Source organism: Phodopus roborovskii, unplaced genomic scaffold, assembly GCF_943737965.1.
Source record: "Phodopus roborovskii unplaced genomic scaffold, PHOROB, whole genome shotgun sequence".
Classification (NCBI taxonomy): Eukaryota; Metazoa; Chordata; class Mammalia; order Rodentia; family Cricetidae; genus Phodopus; species Phodopus roborovskii.
The window spans coordinates 143,141-164,710 of NW_026125959.1; positions in this window are offsets into that span (position 1 = coordinate 143,141).

Sequence of the window (21,570 nt, forward strand, 5' to 3'; positions counted from 1 at the left end):
TCAAGTATGTTCATAGCAGCATTATTTGTAATAACAAGAACCTGGAAGCAACCTAGATGCCCCTCAACTGAAGAATGGATAAAGAAGATGTGGCACATTTACACATGGGATACTACTTTGTAGAAAAAAATAATGGAATCTTGAAATTTGCAGGCCACTTGATGGCACTTGAAGAAACCATCCTTAATGAGGTAACCTAGTCACAAAAAGAGGAACATGGTATGTACTCACTCATATATGTAGTTTAGATCTAGAACAAATGACCACAAGCCTATAATTCACATTACCAGAGCAACTAGGATACAAGGTGTATTCTAAGAGATTCATCTAAAGTCCCTCACAGAAGGGGGAAGGGACAAGTCTCCCAGAGCACAGGGGAAGTGGGGGGCAGTGAATGGAGAAAGAAGTAGGAGAAAGAGAGAGGGAGGAGGGGAAAGCACGTGCGACTAGGAAGATTGAGCCAGGGTACAAATAGAAGACAAGAGAGAGAGAGAGAGAAAGAGAGAGAGAGAGAGAGAGAGAGAGAGAGAGAGAGAGAGGAAGAGAGAGAGAGAGAAAGAGAGAGAGAGAGAGACCATAAAAGAGGGAGAAAAGAAGGAGTAATTCTTGGTTTGAAGATAAAACTGAACCTAAAGAAAGGTCTAGAGACCTACAAGACTGCTGCCAACTAATAATTTTAGCAACCGTGGATAGGCTACCATAAATGCCCTTCCTGGATAGTGAGATTAACAACTAACTTATCTATGGAGCCCTCATTTAATACCTGTTGGAAGCAGAAGCAAACACCCATACCTAAACACTGAATCAAACTAGAACCCAGATGCAGATGGAGAGGACAAGACCAGGTTGCAGAAAAACATAGAGACAGCTGACCTGAACAAGGAGGAGCTAATGGGCCCCCAGACTGATAGCTGAGAATTGAGCATGGGACTGAGTCAAGCTCTCCTGAATATGGGTCTCAGCCAGAAGTACAGAGTAGTCTAAGGGATCTCAGATAGTGGAACCAGGATGTATCTCTGGTGTACAAAAGGACCTTGCAGACACATCCCCCATGCCTTAACCTAGTGACAGGAGAGAAGTCCTAGTCCCTACTTCAAATGACTTGACAGATCTACATGACCCCACCTGGATGGCATTGCCCAACATGTGGAATTGGGGTGGGGGGATGGGAGGAGAGGGTGGTCAGAGTGCATGAGAGGGGGGAGAGAGGGTAAGAAGGAGGGAGGGAGAGGGAACTGGGATCGACATGTAAAATAATAAATTAAAAAAAAAATTCTTCAGAAACTAGGTGATTACAAATAATAATAATAGTAATAATATCCAGAAACCAGTCATTGTGATCAAGCTATTTCATGTGTTTTTCTTTTTTCCTGAGCTTTGCATGCAGCTAGGATGATTTTTTAAATACATGGTGATGGACTTTTCCTAAATTTCTAACTTTTAGTGGTCATTAGAGAGTTAAGCTGTATTTTCATCCTTTTAATGCCTGTGGGTCTGAGTAGCCATATGTGGCCTTTTTTTCCTGACCACTAATTATAGTTTGGATCAAGCGGCTATAAATTTACACTTTGATGCAAATGACAAGAATTTCACCTTCATCTCAGTCACTTGTATTCTGGTTCCCTTCTGTTTGTTGTAACCATTGCTACTAATTTTGGAGGAAGTTTCTATTATTCTCAGCAGGTCTGCCGACTGGTTAGCTTCTGGACATATGAAGTAACAGCTGTCGTGAGCCACGTACCCCAGGTGTGCAGCACAGAGGAAAGGAGATTTCAGGATCATGGCTGCCAGTGCCGCCTCCGCCACTGAAGCAACAGTTTCTATGATAGCCCTCTCCCAATCTGTAAATACTGCAAGCACAGTGGATCAACTATCAGGTGATTTGGTTGAAGCCTTAGCCACCCAAAACACACTTGATTATCTAGTACAAATTGGCATTTTAAAACTAAATCTACAAACTAACCTCCTATAAGAACACTTGAATTTTTGTGAGAAGCTCATATGGTTTCTTGTTCTCTGTCTTTCCGACGTATCTGTGTTAATGCATCATTTTTCTCTCGAAATCCTGGAGTGATCAGTTATACACATGCATTAGCCATGCAGATCATTAACATCTATGAAACCTGAGTGCTACTTGCCAATGCAGAAGGCCTTTTACAAGGACTTCAACTTGTGGGCAGATTACTGGGGTTTGTAGCCCTTGTACTTGGTGCTACTTTGCCACAGCATTAGACAGGCTCAGGCTAACTTTCTAACAAGACAGATACTGTCTTTGGCTCAAGAGAAAATGCCTCTGCCACGTGTGGCTGACAAACTAGTCACCATTGATTGGTAAGGCAGAGGTTGCAAATATCCAACCTAAGACAGAAAGGTTACTGGCCTGGGTGACCTCTCCAATGACGGGTAAGGAATTATGCTGACATCCTCTGCCACCTAAGGCAGGTATTAGTTTATGTTAAAAGAAAGGGGGACCTGTAGGGCCCTGCATGGACCCCCGAGGCACCTTGAGCAACCCTGAAGCTGTTGGCTGGAACTCCTTGCCCCAAGGCGGTTGTTGGTACTCTTCTCATTTTGATAACACACACCTCGTGACAACACAACTTGTGACAACACACACACCTCGTGGGGAGGAGCTAAGCCTAAAATTCCTGTAATTTTTCCACTGTGCTGTAAGTCAGTATTTAAACCCGTTCTTCCCCTCAATAAACTGCATTAGGGGGAAAAAAAAGAAGAAAAAGGAAAAATGTAAAGTAATAGATATTCTATTAACCCAGAGTTGATTACTAATCAATATTATACCTGAATCAAAGCATTACTCCATACTTCACAAATACATAAATATTATGTGTCAATCAATGTATAAAAAGAACTCAGGGCTAGAGAAATGGATCAGCTGTTAAGAGCACTTTGCTGGTCTTGCAGAGTACACAGATTCAGTCCCTACCATCCATATGGAGGTTCACAATTGTCTGTCATTCTAGTTTCAGGGGATTCAACAATAAACTCTAAACACTCATATACATAATAGCTTTTAGACAGAGAAACTAGAACTAGCAAAATAAGATACATATGACACAGCAGGACAATGATTTGAATACTGAGTTTTTCATTGAGAACCACAGAAGGAATAACACAGCAGGGTAATGAAGTGTTGAAAAAAAAAGGAAAAATAAGAATAAAACCCAATAGCAACAAATACAGAGGAGTAATGAATATGGTGCAAATCAACCCAACTATATCTCTAAATATCAATGGTCTTAATACAACACTTAAAAGATAGAAATTGTTAGACTAAATGAATAAATAAGACCTGTCATATTGTCTGCAAGAAATCCAACTTGAATATAAATACATATGTGAATGGAAAGTAAATGCATAAAGAAGAATAGAACATGTTGACACAAATCAAAAGATAATACAAGTAGCTGCATTAGTTTTAGGCAGAGCCAACTTGAGAGTAGGGAAAATTGTCAGGAATAACAGAAACATTACACAATGATGAATGGGCCACTTCTTCAAGGAGACATAATGGTGATGTGTATCTAACAACAGAGCATCAGAAAACAAGGCAAATAGAATTACAGGAAGGATTAGATGATTCTACTATTACAGTCGGAAGTGGTGGATATTCTTGGTTGTCAACTTGACTACATGTGGAATTAACTAAAACCCCAAAATGGAGTGGAACACCTGTGAGAGATTTTTATTTACTTTGAAGTGGGAAGATCCACTGTTACTCTGGATCTTTGAGGTAGGAAGACTGGCCTTTAATCTGTATCTTGAGGAGAAAAGACAAGCCTTTAATCCAGATCTTTTGAGCTGGGAAAACTCACCTCTAATATGAACTATGTGTTCTGTTGGAAGCCTATTTAATGATGTGAAAGAAGGAAGCTTTGCTCTTTGCCTGCTTGTTCTTGCCTGACCAGCAAGTCCATTCCTTCACCAGCATTAATTACAGCCTACTTCTTCAGAATTCTAGTATATGTTGAAGACCACCTGGGATATACAACCTCATAGACTGAATTAGTGGAGTTTTAGACCTACTGTTCATAGGCAGCCATTGTTGGATTACCTGTAAGTCATTCTAATAAGTCCCCTTCCTATGTCTCTTTCATGTATCCACTCTATAAGTTTTATTACTCTAGAGAACCCTGAATAATACAATAGAGATGCAGCTGTTAGAAAACCTGCAACTTAATAGCAGCTAAATACCCATGTCCAAATAGCCACCAGAGTGTTTGAGATTAGTGCCACAGAGAAGTATCAACAAAATTCTACATCAATTTTGAAGAAGAATAGATGTGTCCAAATGAAGGAATTAAGATCAGGCAATTTAACTGCCCCAGAAAAGACAGGATTATGTCAGTAGGCAAAGGAGCAGAATTTGTGATAGGAAGAAGGAATGTTAAGAGATAATAATAATAATAATAATAATAATAATAATAATAATAATAAATATTGATAATGAAGATGCAGATGGGAAAATGAACATTTTATGTGAAAAAGGGTAACTGGTCAGGTTTTCAGAAGCATGAAATTCTTATAAGGGAGAACAGGATGAAAAGCTAAAAAATTAGTTTGGGGAAGGTAATATGTACTGTGATTGTCAGGTTGTAATATATGGGTTACATTTATTTGAATAAAGAACCAATAAATGAACTTGTGTGTTTGTAATAGCAGGATATACCATAAATGTCCTAATGTGAAATTGTAGGTAAGCATGACTCCCAGACAACTATGGAAGAGTTGCTTGGTGTGAGTTTGGGAAACATCACTTGGCAACATCAACTTGGCAAGAGGTGTTGATGGCCCAGGTTGACAACATGTAGAAGATTTTCTTTCTTTCTGGGTTTTTTTTTTTTTTTTTTTTTTTTTTTTTTTTTTTGTGTGTGTGTGTGTGTGTGTGGTGGGGGGGAGTTCAAGACAGGGTTTCTCTGTCTAACCCTGGCTGTCCTAGCACTCACTCTGTAGAACAGGCTAGACTTGAACTCAAAGCTCCACCTGCCTCTGTCTCTCAAGTGCTGGGATATAAAGCATGTGACACCACATTTGGCTACAGTGAGAGAAGACGTTCTGTATGATTCATGTGATATAATTTGGGAATGATTCACTCACAATAAGTCAAAATGAAAGAGCAGTCTTCTTCGTCCTAGGCACTGATCTAACATATCTACCACTTTACACATTCAAATGTACAACACATTATGATAAGCCCTGAAGACATATTGTGAAAAACATGAACTCATCCTTGAGGGGCACGGTCTTTTAAAGTATTGGCATGTTGTCAGCAAGCCTGGGCTGTTATCCTACCAGGAATTCAGTAGATTATCATGGGCAACACTTCGAGAAATCTGACAAGTTATATTGACCCGTTTTCTTTTAGTCATTGCTTTAAGATATCATTACCTTCATGAATTATTTTGGCATGTCCAAAACACAGTTGTGACAAGGGGAAGGAGAACTTACATTTACTGAGTGTTCTTTATTTGTGAACAATGTATATGCCAATTTTGTTCATGATAAACCAAGAGAGAGGGGAAATCACATGATTTTCAATATCCTCAGAAGGAAAAGCCTCAAGGCAATTATTTTTGGTTTCACAATTTGGAAAGCATAGGGAAACAAAATCCAGTTCTAACTACAGAACTCATTTATTGCAGTTCTGCCAAATTGTGAGGCTGATAATGGAAATATGAGTCATGAGGCTAGAGTCCAGGCAGCCTGGGAGCAAATACAAACAGTCTGAAATGAGGCCTGCCTTTCAAAGGGTGAGGCAGCCTGAATACTGCCATGGCAGATACACTGGTCTAGCAGGAATTCCACTCCAATGTATCAATTGTTCTCTTGAATGTTTACAAGATCTAATTTCTTGAAGAAGCAGCTTTCCCCCTCCTTGTATTACTTTATTGTTTTTTCCATTTTCAATTAATTTCTGTTTTTTTTTTCTTTTGATTCTTGGATTTATTTTCTTTTCCCACATTTTTCAAAATTAACAAAATAGATTGCCTACTTATTTGAGACTCTTACTTGTATGTATATGATATGTGGATATGTGAGTGTATGAGTGTGTGTGTGTGTGTGTGTGTGTGTGTGTGTGTGTGTTTGTCTGTCTGTGTGCAGTCAGAAGACAACCATAGGTAACCGTTCATGTTTTTTATCTTGTTGAGAAAATGTTTGTTGTTAGATGTTATGTAAACGAAGCAAGAGAGAAGATTTATCAGAGCTTTTGGAGTTGTGCCTAAAAGAGTTTCTGGACTGCCAAACTCTCTCAAACCTAGTCCAAGTTAGAAAGTAAAAAGGAATGCAGGAAACTTTCCACAGTATCACTTCTTGTATCCAAGTGTCTGTAAAGTGTGAGGAGAAAGTTACTGGTGCTGTACTAAGACATGTGGCTACTTGCTTCATTTCCTCTATACTTAACAGGATTATTAGGGTTCTCTTCAGTCTAGTCAATCTTCATTAAAAGGAGTGCAGAGAGTGGAGAAATCCCTGAGTGAGTGAACTCCTGAGTGAATGTGCTGTGTGTTAACATGAGTAGGCCATGTCAAAGATTCCAGAGCCTTAGATGCATGCAGGTATGGTAAAGCCTTCCTGGGGTGATTTTCAGAAGCACAGCAATGCCTTCCTTGGGAGACTGAACACAAGTGTTGACCGTATATGCACAAAATGTCCATCATATTTCTCTCTCCCCTGAATATTTACAGCCTGAAGCCATCTCCCCTACAGAGACTGTTCCTGTTATGCCCAGATCTCTGAGTCCCCCAAAGATCAACAAGGAAACAGAGTCTCATATATTAAAGCAAAGAGCCTTTATTCAAGCTTAAGCTTGGACTCTCCATCTGCCCAATGCAGAGGTTGAGAGCAGAGTGCCCAGCTGGGTAGGGTTTTTTACCATAGTAGAGTTGCAGGAGAGGGGATTTTCAGGGTTTAAGACCCTGATTGGCTAACCTTTGTCTAGGGGGTGTGTGCTAGCTACGGGACATCAGGTGATTCTATCTACACTTGTTGGAATGTTAGAAATTTCCTTTGGAAGTTAGGTACTCCCCCCCTTGGGTGGTCTGTTTCTGGGTGGTGCCCAGGTGGTTGCAGCTTGTGATCTCTGCTGGAGTCAGGTGTTGCCCCAGGGTAAATGGGAACTTCAAGTCTAATTTCTGGTTGGTCTCTACTGAGCCTTGGCATCACAGCAGTGCAGCCAAGCAGCAGATGTGTGTACCAAGTTGCCCTGGGCCCCACACTCCTACCAAAATTAGTGAATTGCCACTCTTTGATCCAGTTGTATACCACAAATCCAGCCTTTTTATTTATTTGTATGCAGGCACCCCACTCCTCTGTTCAACTCTACATAATCAACATGCTGAACTTCTAGACTGCTGTGGTTTCTCCAGCTGAGAGTACAGACTATTTAAAGCCAGCTTTCTGTTTGTGTGTATGTGTTTGTCTTCCTTTTATTCCCTCAAGAGCTCAGTCAGGTCCAAACCTGGAGCCATGCTGGACATAGCAAAGTGGTATTCTCCATATCAGAGGTTACTTTGGTTTTCTAGTCACTGTGCTCTGTAAGTCACTTTGCATTCACAGACTCGAGGTACATTTCACAATGCATGGTTTGAAATCTCCAATTACTGCTCTGTGTAGAAGTGGGAAGAACGGCAGCCACACCTCCCATTTCTCATGGGAGAAGCTCTTCCTCGATGATTACGGTACTGGCCTCAGGGTTTGGAAATTTCTTTCTGCAGATTTATTGAGAGTTTTGTTTTTAAATCACCATCAGAGGTACATCTGGACTGATCCAAGGTGGTGGCAGCATCTGCAGGACTGCAGTGCAGGTCAGGAGAGCCTGAGAGATCCATGGAGGTGTTGAATGGAGACTGCAAGGAGTATGTGGAGCCAGCACTATCTCCAGAACAACTTAAAAAAAAAGGCTAGTTGCCTGACAGTGGTGGTACATGCCTTTAATCCCAACACTCCACAGACAGAGGTAGGTGAATCTCTGTGACTGGTGACATTGAGGCCAACCTGGCCTACTATGCGAGTTCCAGGACAGCCAGGACTATCCAGAGAAACCATGCCTTAAAAAACAAAATACAAGAAAAAAAAAAAAAAAAGGCAGGTCTTATGGAAAGATGCTTTCAAAAATGGAAGGAAAGATGGCCGAGCTGAAGCTAGGGACTCATGGCTACAGGTATGAAAGGTTATGGGACAAAAGAACATGTAGTGGCTGAGTAGGGCAGATCCTTGGTCCACAGCATGGAGCCACAGCTGCTGCAGCCTGTTCTGCTTTCCCTACTTGGAGGAGGTGAACACGGCTAAAAACGTGATGGCCATGCCCCATGAACTGGTGGGAGACCAGCACTAAGACCAGAATAGTATTCATTGGCTTAGAGCTCTCTCAGATCCTGCCCCCAGACACCTTGCCCAGCTGCAAGATCACCCTGACTCTGGACAACAGGATATCTAAGATGAGTCTCAGCAATAGGCCAATATTTATGGTGCTTCAGAAACCAGAAACCAGACCAATAACTTGTTGCAATGAGTATTTGCATGTAAAGCTGTTTGATACGTGTGTATGTGTGTGTGTGTGTTTCACCATGTGACACACGGCAGTTTACAATGCCCTTTGGTGAATAAACGTGCACTTTGGTGAATAAACGTACAATGGAGGGGTGGGAAAGATGGAGGAAAGAAGCATCACAGTGGAGAAAGGCAGAGATAGAGATGCAGCAGCAACACATGTGGGAGCAGTGCTACAGTGGAGCTTGCTCAGGCTCCGCCCCTAAATGTGCTGCCCAACTGCACAATCACCCTGTCTCTGAGCAGCAGCGGCATGTCCAAGATGGAGAATGGTTTATTTTCCAGATGGGCCTCCTTGAAAGACCTTCTTGGTCCGTACTACCCCTGGAGGTTCGTACTGCTCCCGCCAGAGCCTGTATGGATATCTGTGACCCATGCTGTTGTCGGGAATCACGTTGATCTTCATGGTCTGTGCTGCTGATTGAGGTCATTTGGACCTCATGTGTGCTTCATGCTGCCAGTGGAGGCCATGTTTATTTGAGTATCCTGTGCTGCCACCTGAGGTCATATTGAGGTCTGTGGTCCTTTCTGCTGTGGGGGACCATGATGAGGTCTGTGTTCCATGCTGCCACCAGGGTCTGTTGATATCTGTGGTTTGTGTTGCTATCAGAATCCATGTAGAAGTTCATAATTCATGCTGCTGCTGACTGTTATGGGCAAGGGTACCCATGACTGCAAAATCGTAGTTGAGAATGAGAGACATTGAAGGCTTCTGTGACAACCACTCCCTTCACCCCTCCCCCTAAAAAAAGAAACAGTCTAGACAGGAAACCACTGAAGAAAATCCTTAAAATTGTGACACGAATGCTGGAGTATAGCTCTTTACAGTTGATGGCTTCTGGAGGTGGGTAGGGTGCGGAAGGACTCAGTTATGTTTAAGGGGTTGACCACTGGGAATTTGACCATGCTCCAATCAGTATATGGGCAACACAAATTGGACTTGGTGTATTTTTTTCTTATTGGGGGAGGGCACAAGGGTGGGAGGGTGGACATGGGAGAAATGGGAAGTGAATGTGATCAGGATGATTTGTGAGAAATTTCCAAAATCAATAAAAAATGTTATGTTGGTGGAAAAAAAAAGAGGAAACTTCCAACTACTATTATGGATCTGTCTGTCTCCCTTCATTTCTGTTAGTTTTTTTCTTTATGTATTTTGGTGCTGTCATTGGGTGATATATTAGTAATGATTTGATCATTTTATAATTGTAAAATGTTCCCCATAATTTCCAATAAATTTATGTTTTGTTTTTACTAGCATATACTAATTGTACAAAGTAATAGGTTTCATTATAACATTTTAAGATAAGTATATACCGTACTTTGATCATATTTATCTATTATCTTCTCTTGTTTCTTCCTTCCTGTCTCTCATAGGATTCATTTTTTCCCCCAAATTGCCTTCTACTTTCATGTGTTTTCCTAATTTAGAATCCACCTAGGAAAGAAGACATGCTATTGGTCTTTTGGAGCCTAGCTTATCTCATGTCACATGGTGATCCCTAATTTCCTTCACTATCTTGAAAATAATATAACTTTGCTCTTTATTTAGCCATATATCTTGTTCTCTTTATCTAGTAATTCATTGATAGGCACCTAAATTGTTTCTATAACTTGTGTGTTATGAATAGTTTTGTGATAAAAATGGGTTTGCAGACATCTTTAATGTGTGCTGATTTGGATTCCTTCAAGTATATGCCCATCTAATAATGTTTTTTGTAGCTGGAATTTTCTTTGGGTCTCCAGCCAGCCCCTAAATAAGGCATGGAAATTTATCATTAATTATGAATGCATGGCCTTAGTTTAGGCTTATCCCACTAGCTGTTTTAACTTAATTTAACCTGTTTCTATTTATCTATGTTTTACCTTGGGGCTTTTTTCCTTTTTTAAATTTCTGTATGTCCTACTTTCCTGCTTCCTCCATATCTGTCTGCATCCCCCCCCAACCCCCGACATCTCCCTGCATCTCTTTTTCTTTCTTCTCTGAGTCTAAATTCTTCCTCCTACTTACTCTCCCTGCCTGAAAGTACCAACTATACCTCCTCCCTCGATATTGGTCATTCAGCTTTTTATTAGACCAATAAGGTGCCTTAGGAAGTCAAGCTAAAACAGAAACACATCTTTACATAATTAAACAAATATTCTGCAATAGTTTTTGTTTTAAAATATATTTTTCTTGACATTAATATAGCCAAAATTCCTGTTATTACTCTTGTTCTATGTATCTTTTTCCATTCTTTCCCTTTCAATCTATTTGTATCTTTGAACCTAATGTATTATCATGTCTGTGTCTTTTGTTTCTTTCTTTACTGCTATCCTTAACTTCTAACAGTTTTACCAAATTTTCTATTATTTTTAGTGGTTTCTCTAGGGATTATCATATATATATATATATATATATATATATATATATATATATATATATTACATACACCACACACACCACACTCAAGCTCAGATTTATGATAGTTTAATTTTATTCCTATGTAATTATATTCCTCCTTCCCTGGTGTTATTATTGTGCTATAGTTTTGACCTGGACTATAACCCAACAGTTCATGCCATCAAGGCTATATATGCACTTTGGTGCTTTGGGGAGGTGATAGAACTTTTATGAGCTAGTAGGAAGTCTTTTGGTTATTAGGAACATGCCTCAAGGAAGTATGGTCTCCTGGTATCTTCCTCTAACTTTGTCCTTTATTTTTCATCCTTTTGATAAACAATATTGTTCTGCCACATGTTTCTGACATGATGTGCTTCCAGAGACCCAAAGCTACATGGCTGATAGATGGTGGACTGAAACCTGGAAAACTGGTTGTTCAAATTAACCTTATATTTGTATTATTTAATTAACTTGAACATTTACTCTACTAGCAGAAAGCTAATATACATTGTTATTCATACTACAAACAGCAACATATTATTGTAATTGTCATTTAACCCTTTGATAAAATTTTCTTGGCCTATTATTGTTTTCCTCCTTTTTGTTGGTATTGAAAGCTATTATACATATAAAGTACATTACTATATAAGCTCCCCAATACATGACAATTGATATTATGTTCATTAAGAGAATTAGAAAACCCCATCAACACTGAGTGTATTATGTTTACATAATTACCTACTGATACTTCTTGTTTGTTCTTATGGATCTTAATTATTGTCTGAAGTTTTTGCTTTTAGCTTTATGAATTTTCATTAGCTTTCTTATATATGGGTATATAATAGCAATAAATTACCCCAATTTCTGTTTTTCTGGAAAGTCTATGACTTAGCTACATTTTTATTGTTATGATAAAGTCTCAACCAAGGCTAGTTATAGAAGAAAGAGTTTATTTGGGGCTTACAGTTTCAGAGGATGAGTCCATGACCATCGTGCACTTGTCTGTGCATGGCAGCGGGCAGGCAGGCATGGTGCTGGAGCAGTAAATGAGAGCTCAAATCCTGAGACATAAACATTGGGCAGAGAGAGCTAATTGAGAATTATGTGAGCTTTTGACACCTCAAAAGCCCCAGTAACACACACCCTCTAACGAGGCCACACCTCCTAATCTTTTCCAAACAGTTCCACCGACTTAGGACCAAATTTATGAGCCTATGGGGCCATTCTCATTCAAACCATCACAGTATATTAAAATGAATTTGTAAGCTCTCAATGTAAAGTTGCCTTAACAATTGTTTTTATATTTATTTATTTCTAACTTATATGTATAAGTCTTTTGCCTGAATGTATGTCTTTGTACCATGTGTGTGCAGTACACATGGAGGCTAGAAGGGGGTGATAGAAACTGTTGTGGGATAATATATGAAGATGTGTCTTTGAAAAGGCACCTTCTGGTTGGTTTAATAATGAGCTGCATGGACAATAACTAGGCAGGAGAGGATAGGCAGGACTTCCTGGAAGAGATAGGAACTCTGGGAAGAAGAGAGGCAGAATTCTCCAGCCAGTCATGGAGGAAGCAGGAGAAGTAATGTTCCGTGTGCCAGATCATAGATTAAAACAATTGGGTCAATTTAAGTTTTTTTAATTTAATTTATTATTTTACATGTCGATCCCAGTTCCCTCTCAATTTAAGTTTTAAGAGCTGGTTGAGAACAAGTCTAAGTTGAGGCCAAGCATTTATAATTAATATGAAGTCTTCATGTCATTATTTGCGAGCTGATGGTACAAAGAAAGTCAGACTACAAGAACCTCTGGAAATGGAGTTACAGATGGTTGTACACCACCATGTAGGTTCTAGGAATTGAACCCAAATCCTCTGAAAGAGCAACAAGTGCTCTTAAGTACTAAGATATCTTTTTTTTCTTTTTCCTAAATAAGTCTCCTTCTATTTTCATTTGTACTATCTTTGTGTAAGAGTAAATTTCTTCAGGTGAGAAAGCACCCATTTAGTCTCTCTGAGTATGGCTTATTGTGTTTAACAGTTTCGTTCATTTTTCTACAAATAATGTTTTATCCACTATGGCTAAATAAAATTCCATTATGTATGCATGCTATGTTTGTATTAATTATTCACCTGTTGGTGGTCACTTATATTGACTTCATAACTTGACTTTTCTGAATAGAGACACACTAAACATGAGTATTCAGGTACTGTGATCATTTATTAACAGTAGCTTTGTTAAATATAAGATGATTGGTTGACAGTTTATTTTTAGAAGACTTTGAATGTGTTATTGTACTATCTTCTGACCTATGTTATTTTTGCTATGAAACTAACTGTTAATCTAAATGAAGATCTCTTATAAATGACATGGATTTTCTCTTGCCATTTTAAGATTTTTGTCCTTGTCTTTGACTTTTATCATTTTTACTATACTGTATCTGTTTATGGATTATTGGCATTTATCTCACTTGTGTTTTATTGTGCATCCTGGATGTGCAGGTTATTATAATAAACTTAGGGAATTTTAGCCATAATTTATCTAAACATTTTTTTTTGCCCTGTTTCTATTTGCTTTTTATAGCCATTAGATACATTTATGTAAGTCATAGTTCTCCACATTTCTTTGTGGCTCTGTTTGTTTGTCTTCAATCTTTCTCTGCTGGTCAGCAAACCTTATCGCTCCCAATATCTCTCCAAGGCCATTAACTTTTTTCTATCAATTAAGATATAATATTGAGCCTTTGTCATGTTTTCCTTTTTGTTTTTGCATTTTGGTTATTATACTACTCTTTTCTTCTTCTTCTTCTTCTTCTTCTTCTTCTTCTTCCTCCTCCTCCTCCTCCTCCTCCTCCTCCTCCTCCTCCTCCTCCTCTTCCTTCCTCCTCCTCCTCTTCCTTCTCCTCCTCTTCTAGGAACAGGAACTTGCTATGTATCTCAGGTTGGTCTATGACTCTGATCTTGCCATTTCTGCCTTCTAAGTACTGAGATTACACACATGTGTTACCAAGCTTGACTCTAATTACTAATTTTGCAAACTCAGAACTTTGTTTTAATTCTTCTAAATAATTTATGCTTCTTGATATTCTCCATTTGATGCCAAAACATTTTTTTATTAACTTTCTTAATCAAGTTTTTATTTAGTCCTATGGATATATCATATTTACTCTTCTTTCCTGTTAAATCTTGTACCTGGTCATTCTTGTAGGCATATTTTGCTGCTGATTTGTTTCCAAAAAGGCACTCCTATTTCTGTGAGTGCCTCATAGTTTGTTGTTGATACTGTTGAAAACTGGACATTAGATACAGTACAGCAAGTTAAGGTATTACTTCCTTCATTACACTTGTTATTTGCTTCTAGAGTGTCTGAACTATTTTGTGAAATTTATTTTTTTCTCTCCATGGTATGCCATAGTGGTAAGCATCTCACATTGCTTCTCAGACGCATACAGCTTTGAGTATGCCAGGGACAATAGTGACACTCTAAGGTTGTTATTTTTCACTCTTTCCCTAACCAATCTAGCCATTAAGGTCCTATCCTTCCAGGACTGCCTTTGGGACATATGTTCCATTTGAAATTGTCTTCCTTTATCTGTAGTTGAGTATTCAATGATCTCAGCATTCATTGATCAGAAAACATCAAATAGAAAATTCAATAAACATAATTTCTAATTTAAATTGTGTATATTCGGAGGAGTATGTTGAAATCTTTCTCAATCCTTCCCAAGGTATTAATCATCCTTTTGTCTAACATTTCCACACTTTCCACTTTTCAGTAGACACCTTGGTCACTGTAAAGAAAATCAGCTTAACTGTTGGGTGTTACAGTTCTGACATTCAAGTAGTAGCTTAATACAATATTGCAATTATCTACATTATTCACCTCATTTTATTTCATCATTTAGGTATTGTTAACACATCACATCAACTGAAGAAGAATAGGGGTGAGTACAGTACAATACCTTGCAAGAAAGAAAAAGAAGAAACTGAACTTTTTAAAATTTTAATTGTCACTTTTACTTTTATTTGTATGGGTGTTTTGCTTAAATGTATGTCTGTGTACTATGTGTGTGCCTAGTACCCATGGAGACTATGAGATCATTTGGAACTGTAATTACACATGGTTGTGAAACGCCACATGGGTGTTAGAAACAAACCTGGTCCTCTGGAAGAGCTGCCAATGTTCTTGACAACTGGGCCATCTTTCCAGTTCCCCAAACCCAACTTTTTTACCAGTGTATTGTTATAATAGTTCTGGGTTTTTGTTGTTGTTGCTTCTATCAACCTCTTACTTTTTTAAATTTATAAATTAAACTTTATAATAGGGGTGAGGCAGGACAAAAATAATTAGGGGATACAGTTTGCCTTTCCTTCTGGAAGAATCAAGAAACGTCAATACCATTGATAAAAACCAAATCGCTTGCAGAAATAACTCATGTTTTCCTAAAGATATCCCAAATAAGGATATTAAGAATAATAAGTGGCTGGACAGTGGTGGCACACACCTTTATTCCCAGCACTCGGGAGGCAGAGACAGGCGAATCGAGTTCGAGGCCAGCTTGGTCTACAGTGCTACTTCCAGGACAGCCAATGCTGTTACACAGAAAAACCCTGTCTTGAAGAAGGAAGAGGAGGAGAAGAAAAAGAAGAAGACGTGAACTATGCTAGTTATGTTTGGAATGTTTATAATCTTGAGTTTTTACTAACAATGCTCTTCAATCATCCATAAATCTAAATAACACACCTCATAAAAACCAGCTTACAATTTCATTTGCAAAATGGAATTCTTTAGGACAAATAAGCAAACAAGCCCATACTTTATTTCATTTTAAACTTTATTTAAATTTTAAGCTTGCATAACCTTTTTTCTTTAAAAAATTTATTTTTCATTTTACATACCAATTTCAGTTCCCCCTTGTCTTGTGTGCCTACCTGTCTCCCCCTTTCCCACTCCTCATCCACTCCTCAGAGGGGGTAAGGCCTTCCTTGGGGAGTCTACAAAGTCAGGCATACCAAGCTGAGGTAGGACCAAGACCCTTCCCTCCTGTATTACGACTGAGCAATGTGTCTCACCATAGAGAAAGGGCTCCAGAAAGCCAGTTCATGCACTTGCAGTAGGTACTGGTGCCACTGTCAGGCTCCCTCCCACCCCCTACCCTGCAACAGATCAAGTTATGTAACTGTCACCCATATTCAAAGGGTCTACTTTGGTCTCCTGCAGGTTCCCCAGCTGTCAGTCCATAGTCCACGAGTTCCCACTAGCTTGGGCCAGCTGTCTCTGGTTTTCCCATCATGCTCTTGACCCCCCCCCCTTGTTCATATGATCCCTCCTGCCTCTCTTCAACTGAACTCTAGGAGCTCAGCCCAGTGCTTCACTGCATCTGCTTCCATCAGTTACTGGAGGTAGTTTCTATGATGACAATTAGGGTAGTCACTAGTCTGATTATAGGGGAAGGCTAGTTTAGACACCATCTCCACTATTGCTAGGAGTCTTAGGTGGGGTTGACCTTGTGAATTCCTGAAAATTCCTGTAACCTTGTAAAATGTACCCTGAGCAGTGTAACTAAGAAACAAACAAATGAACAAACAGATATCTCTCTCTCTCTGTGTGTGTGTGTGTGTGTGTGTGTGTGTGTGTGTGTGTCTGTCTGTCTGTGTCTCTGTCTCTGACTCTCTTTCTCTCTCTCACACACACACATATACAGAGAAAGTCACTGTAAGGAAAATGAGAAAATGCACTTTGAGAAGTGCATGCCCATGCTGTCAGATATTTCTTATTCTTCTCCAAAGAACCTCTTTGTGTGTTAAACTTGTGCTTAAGCTCATATATTAAAAATGTCTTTTAACAAACTACTTCATACTGGTTCGTACTGATTTAGCTAAGTGGAGGTTGTTAAGGAGGAAGGGAATTCCTGAGGCTGCTGTGGGTGGTGGTATGGAGCTGTGTTTCCACCCTTGGTACCTCTGATGGGTACATGTGTTGGCGAGAAACTCTATGCATACACCCATATATTTTCACATTTACATATATATACACACATGTTTATATGTGCATACACACAAATATGTGTAGTTTTGGTAGTGTCTGAGGTTTTAAGAATCAACTGAGTATCCTGGAATGTGTGACTTTTAGATAATGGAGAACTGCTAGAATCTAATTGTATTAGTTACTTTTTTGTTGCTGTGATAAAAGACCAAAAGCAACTTAAGACCGTTTATCTTAGTTGACAGTTCCAGGGGGATATGAATCCATCATGATGGGACAGAAGACAACAGCAAGTGATAAGCTTGGTGGGAGGGACAGGAAGGTGAGAGTGCATATCTTAAATTGCAAGCTTAGAAATGGAGAAAGTGGCTGGTGGTAGTGATTTATACCCAGGAAACGGACAAGGGCACTTCGGTGGTGAGCCATGCCTTTCCTTGATGTGCAAAAAAAAGCATTAGCCTAGGTCTTCATTTCACACTGAACAGCCCAACAAGATTCCCTCTTGGTGCCACGACTTTGGAAAAGAATGGATGGAATGTTCACATGGAATTGGTGTTACCAGGCCTAAAATAAAGAGTGCAAGATAGAGTATGAAGATTTCGAGGGATATTATCTTCGGTATAAAACGATGAAACGCCTGAATGAAATCAAACAACAGTGGGATAAGCTGATCAAAGAGGGGAAACACACCCTTCCACCTCACTTCCTGGGCAAGTGGGACCCCAGGCCTTGAGCAGAGCAGCAGGAGGCTGTTTTTTATACTGTTTTCCCCTGGGAAGACAGTTTCTTGAAAGCTTCTTCACCAAGTATATAAAACAAAGAATTTAAATAATTTTTTTAAGAAGTGGAGAAAGTGAATTGGAAATAGGGTGAGGTTATAAATCTCAATGCCTGCCCTTATTATATGCATATAATGAGGACCCCTCAATGTGAGTTACATATCTAACTTGTCATTTGCATTTGGATATCTAATAAGTGCCTCTAATTTATCACTTTTAGAATGGGATTGTTGCTCTATACCTCATCCTGTATCTTGCTCTAGCTACAGTCAAACAGAAATTACCTATCTTTTGTTATGGTCAAAAATCTTAGAGCCATTCTTCACTCTTTTCCTCTTGCTGCACATTCAATCTGCTGGGAACATCTATGGACTTTATTTATAAAATACAAAAATATTTGATCACTTACAACCAACATGGCCAGGTCTAAGGCACTTTCACCTCTTCTCTGGATTACTGCAATAACTTTCCAATTCATCTTTTGCCTACCTCTGACAGTCTTCTTTTTTGTATCACCTGACAGGTCAATATGATCTAGTTAAAACTTAAATTGTGTCATGATACTCTTCTTAAAACTATTTGAAGTCAGAGAAAAAGCCCATGTTCTCACAGTGCCCTCAGTGAGTCCACAATGCATTTCTTCTTCCTGTCCAGTTTACTCTTTGACCTCATGCCATTACTGTTATGCCCAGATAATAGAGTCCCCAAAAAAAATCAACAAGGAGACCAAATCCTGTTTCCAGAAGGTAATAGCAAAGAGCCTTTATTCACGTTCTAACTTGAATACTTGAATTCTCCGTGTGTCCAACTCGTTGACATGATCAAAGAGCCTTAAGCTCAGTTGGGGCATTTTTTTTTATTATCATAGAAGAAGTTTGGGTGAGTCATTTCTAAGGTTCAGGACCTGTGATTGGGTAACAATTGTCTAGGGTTGTCTTGGTGAATGGGAATGGGTGTGTTCTGAGCTAAGGGCCATTGGTTGTTCCTATCTACAATGGTTGAAATACGAGGTACTTTCCCCTTGAATGGTCTGTTCCTGGGTGTTATCTGGGTGTTCTCAGTTTGTGGTCTTTTCTGGAACCAGGTACTGTCTTAGGATAAACTGAAATTCAGGCCTACTCTTTGATTGGCTGGTCTCTATTGGTCCTGTCATGGCTTGGCCCTACAATTTTCAATGGTGTTCTCAGTCCTTTTGTTCCATCCTATATACTCTGCCCCTTTACCTATTGTTTTCTCTTAGTACCCCTGTACTTTTTCACTCTGCCAGGAACACTCTTTCTTCACCTATTTCTGCAAATTGTATTTTTACTTCTTTCATGTCTTTGTTCTTGAATTTTAGCAGCACCGGGGATAGAATGCTGTGCTATATACACGTTAGATAAGTGTTTACTGAGATCTATCCTCCCTCTCAAGCTCTTTCTTCTTACACAACCCTTTTGTAAATTACTCCCATTTGATCCTGGTGACTTCTCTCTGTTATCCCTGTTTTAGTATCGATCTGAAATGTCCCTGCAGGCTTGTATTTCGAATGTTTTCTTTCTAGCTGTAGCACTATTTTGAAGGTGATGTACCTAAATGGTGGAAGTAGGTCACCAAGAACATGATACTGGCTTTGACCTACACTCACAAATTCTTGGTTTGTGATCATGTAAGCAGCTCTCTCTCATCCTCTCACAGGCACAGATGGTGACTCCATCCTCCCTTCTTGCAATGATAGACTGAAACTCTTGAAACTAAAGTCTAAATACATCTTTACTCCCTTAAGTTGTTTATGTCAGGCATTTGGATCATTGTGACATGAAAGTAACAAGTCCACTCTCTATGTCCCTTTCCTGCTTGCCACCCTTTTAAATAATGGACATTTTACTTAATTCTTTTGTGTATCCCTGCCAATTGACTATAGCACTTACCAGGATAAAGACCTTTTGATTTATTACCATCCAGCATCTAAGAAGAATGTGTTGCATGAAGTTATGAATATTTATTAAGTGGGTGAAATAACAGGCTTCAAGTAAAGGGGGAACATCTAAGCACTCTCTGGGATGGAAAAATAGTGTACAAAAGTAAAAGACTTGAGTTTTGTTCTCATTACAAATTGTTTGCATAGTAAAATGAACTTTTAAGTGTTTGTGGTACAGCTCAGCCCCATCGTCCAGCCAAGTTACTAGGTAGTTGCTGTAAAAATCATTTGGGTTATGACAATGCTTCCCAGTATCCAGGTAAACAAGTCTCCACTAATCAAGCTGAGATAAATTGGTGGGTTTAAAAATTCCCTACATATTCTGTCAACTACTATAGTCAGGACTTTGGATGCACACACACACACACACACACACACACACACATATGCACAGTCTTAAGGAGAAGGGAATGAAGGTGATATGAATAGTGTTTGGAATATAAATGTTTTGCACCTGGATGTAGAGTCCAGATCAGCTTCAGTTATTATTTTACTCGGAATTTCCATATCTCATTTAGAAAGCCTTCTAAAGACAGTCCATAGATTGTAAAAATATCTTAAAAATAGTCTGGACACTCCCTACCTGCACCTGGAGGAAAAGGTGAGTGTGTGAGCTCCTGTATGGACAGCCCTGTTCTCTAGGTCATAGCCCCTGGGGGCATATCCCGTGCCCCACCCTCATCTACTATGGCCCCAGTGACCAGGCAGCAGCATCGTCCCACCCCACCCCCATCCTGCAGCATCATTGAACACCAGAGCCACAGGTCCCACCTGCACCCACTGGAGGAAGAGATGTAAGAATACATTTAACAGCAGAAAGAGCAATATGGCAGCACCAGATACTAGTGATTCAACAACAGCAAGACCTGAACACCCCAACACAGATGAAACATAAGAAAACGACCTTAAATAACTGCATAAAGATGGTAGAGGCTGCTAAAGAGAAAATGAAAGACTCAAAGAAATGGAGGAAAAGACAAACAAAAAATTGGAAGAAATCAATAAATCCCTTTTAAAAAGCCAAGAAAACCAAACAAAAAACAAAAACAAACAAAAAAACAATCAAACAAGAGAAGGAAAGGCAGCATCCAAATTAGATTAAATCAAATTGAACTAGAAAAAGTCCACATTTAATGGATACAATGCTCCCAGATGATTTCCCACCCCCAGAGAGAGGACAAAAAAGAGACTGGAAAGCCACAAATCTTTTCTGGGGGACAGTTTAAATACCTTGTGGGAGTGGTCTTGAGCATCTCTGGGGGAAGGGTCATTTGATGGTGTCTGAGATGCAGCAGGGGTTTGAGAGAGATAGGGGAGGGGGCTTTGGGTGGAACTTCCACCAGAACATTCCAGACTCTTTGGTTATATGGATGCCAGGGGCTGGGGTGAAGCTTCCACCAGAACATCTTATAATAATACATGATGCTATACTTCATCTCAGCCAAACAAAGGAATAGGTGTAAATGGGTTCATATTAGTTCATAGTCTTGTAATTCCATTTTAACAAATCAAAGCTAGAACCCATTTAATTAATTTTGTCAGTCCAACTCACTGATAAGTGGTTCTGATACTGCAATTTGCAAAGGAGAAGTTGCATGATCTCTTACGATTTTTTTTTTTTTTTTTGGACTGATTGAATCCAGTTCATGCAGGTACTTTGATAATGAGGTTACCTGCAATTATGTTTTTCCACCACAGAATGGATAGCTCAGAAACAGGTTTAAGTGGGGTTTGAATAAAGAGAATTTATTGGGGGAGTGTTCTTGAGAATATCTGCCATGGAATAAAAGAAATTGAGCCCAGCTTGGTGGAGCAGGTTGTTAATCCTAGCTGAGATGCAAAGACAGGAGGAACTCTGAGTTTGAGGCCATCCTGATCCCCAGGACAGCCAGCGCT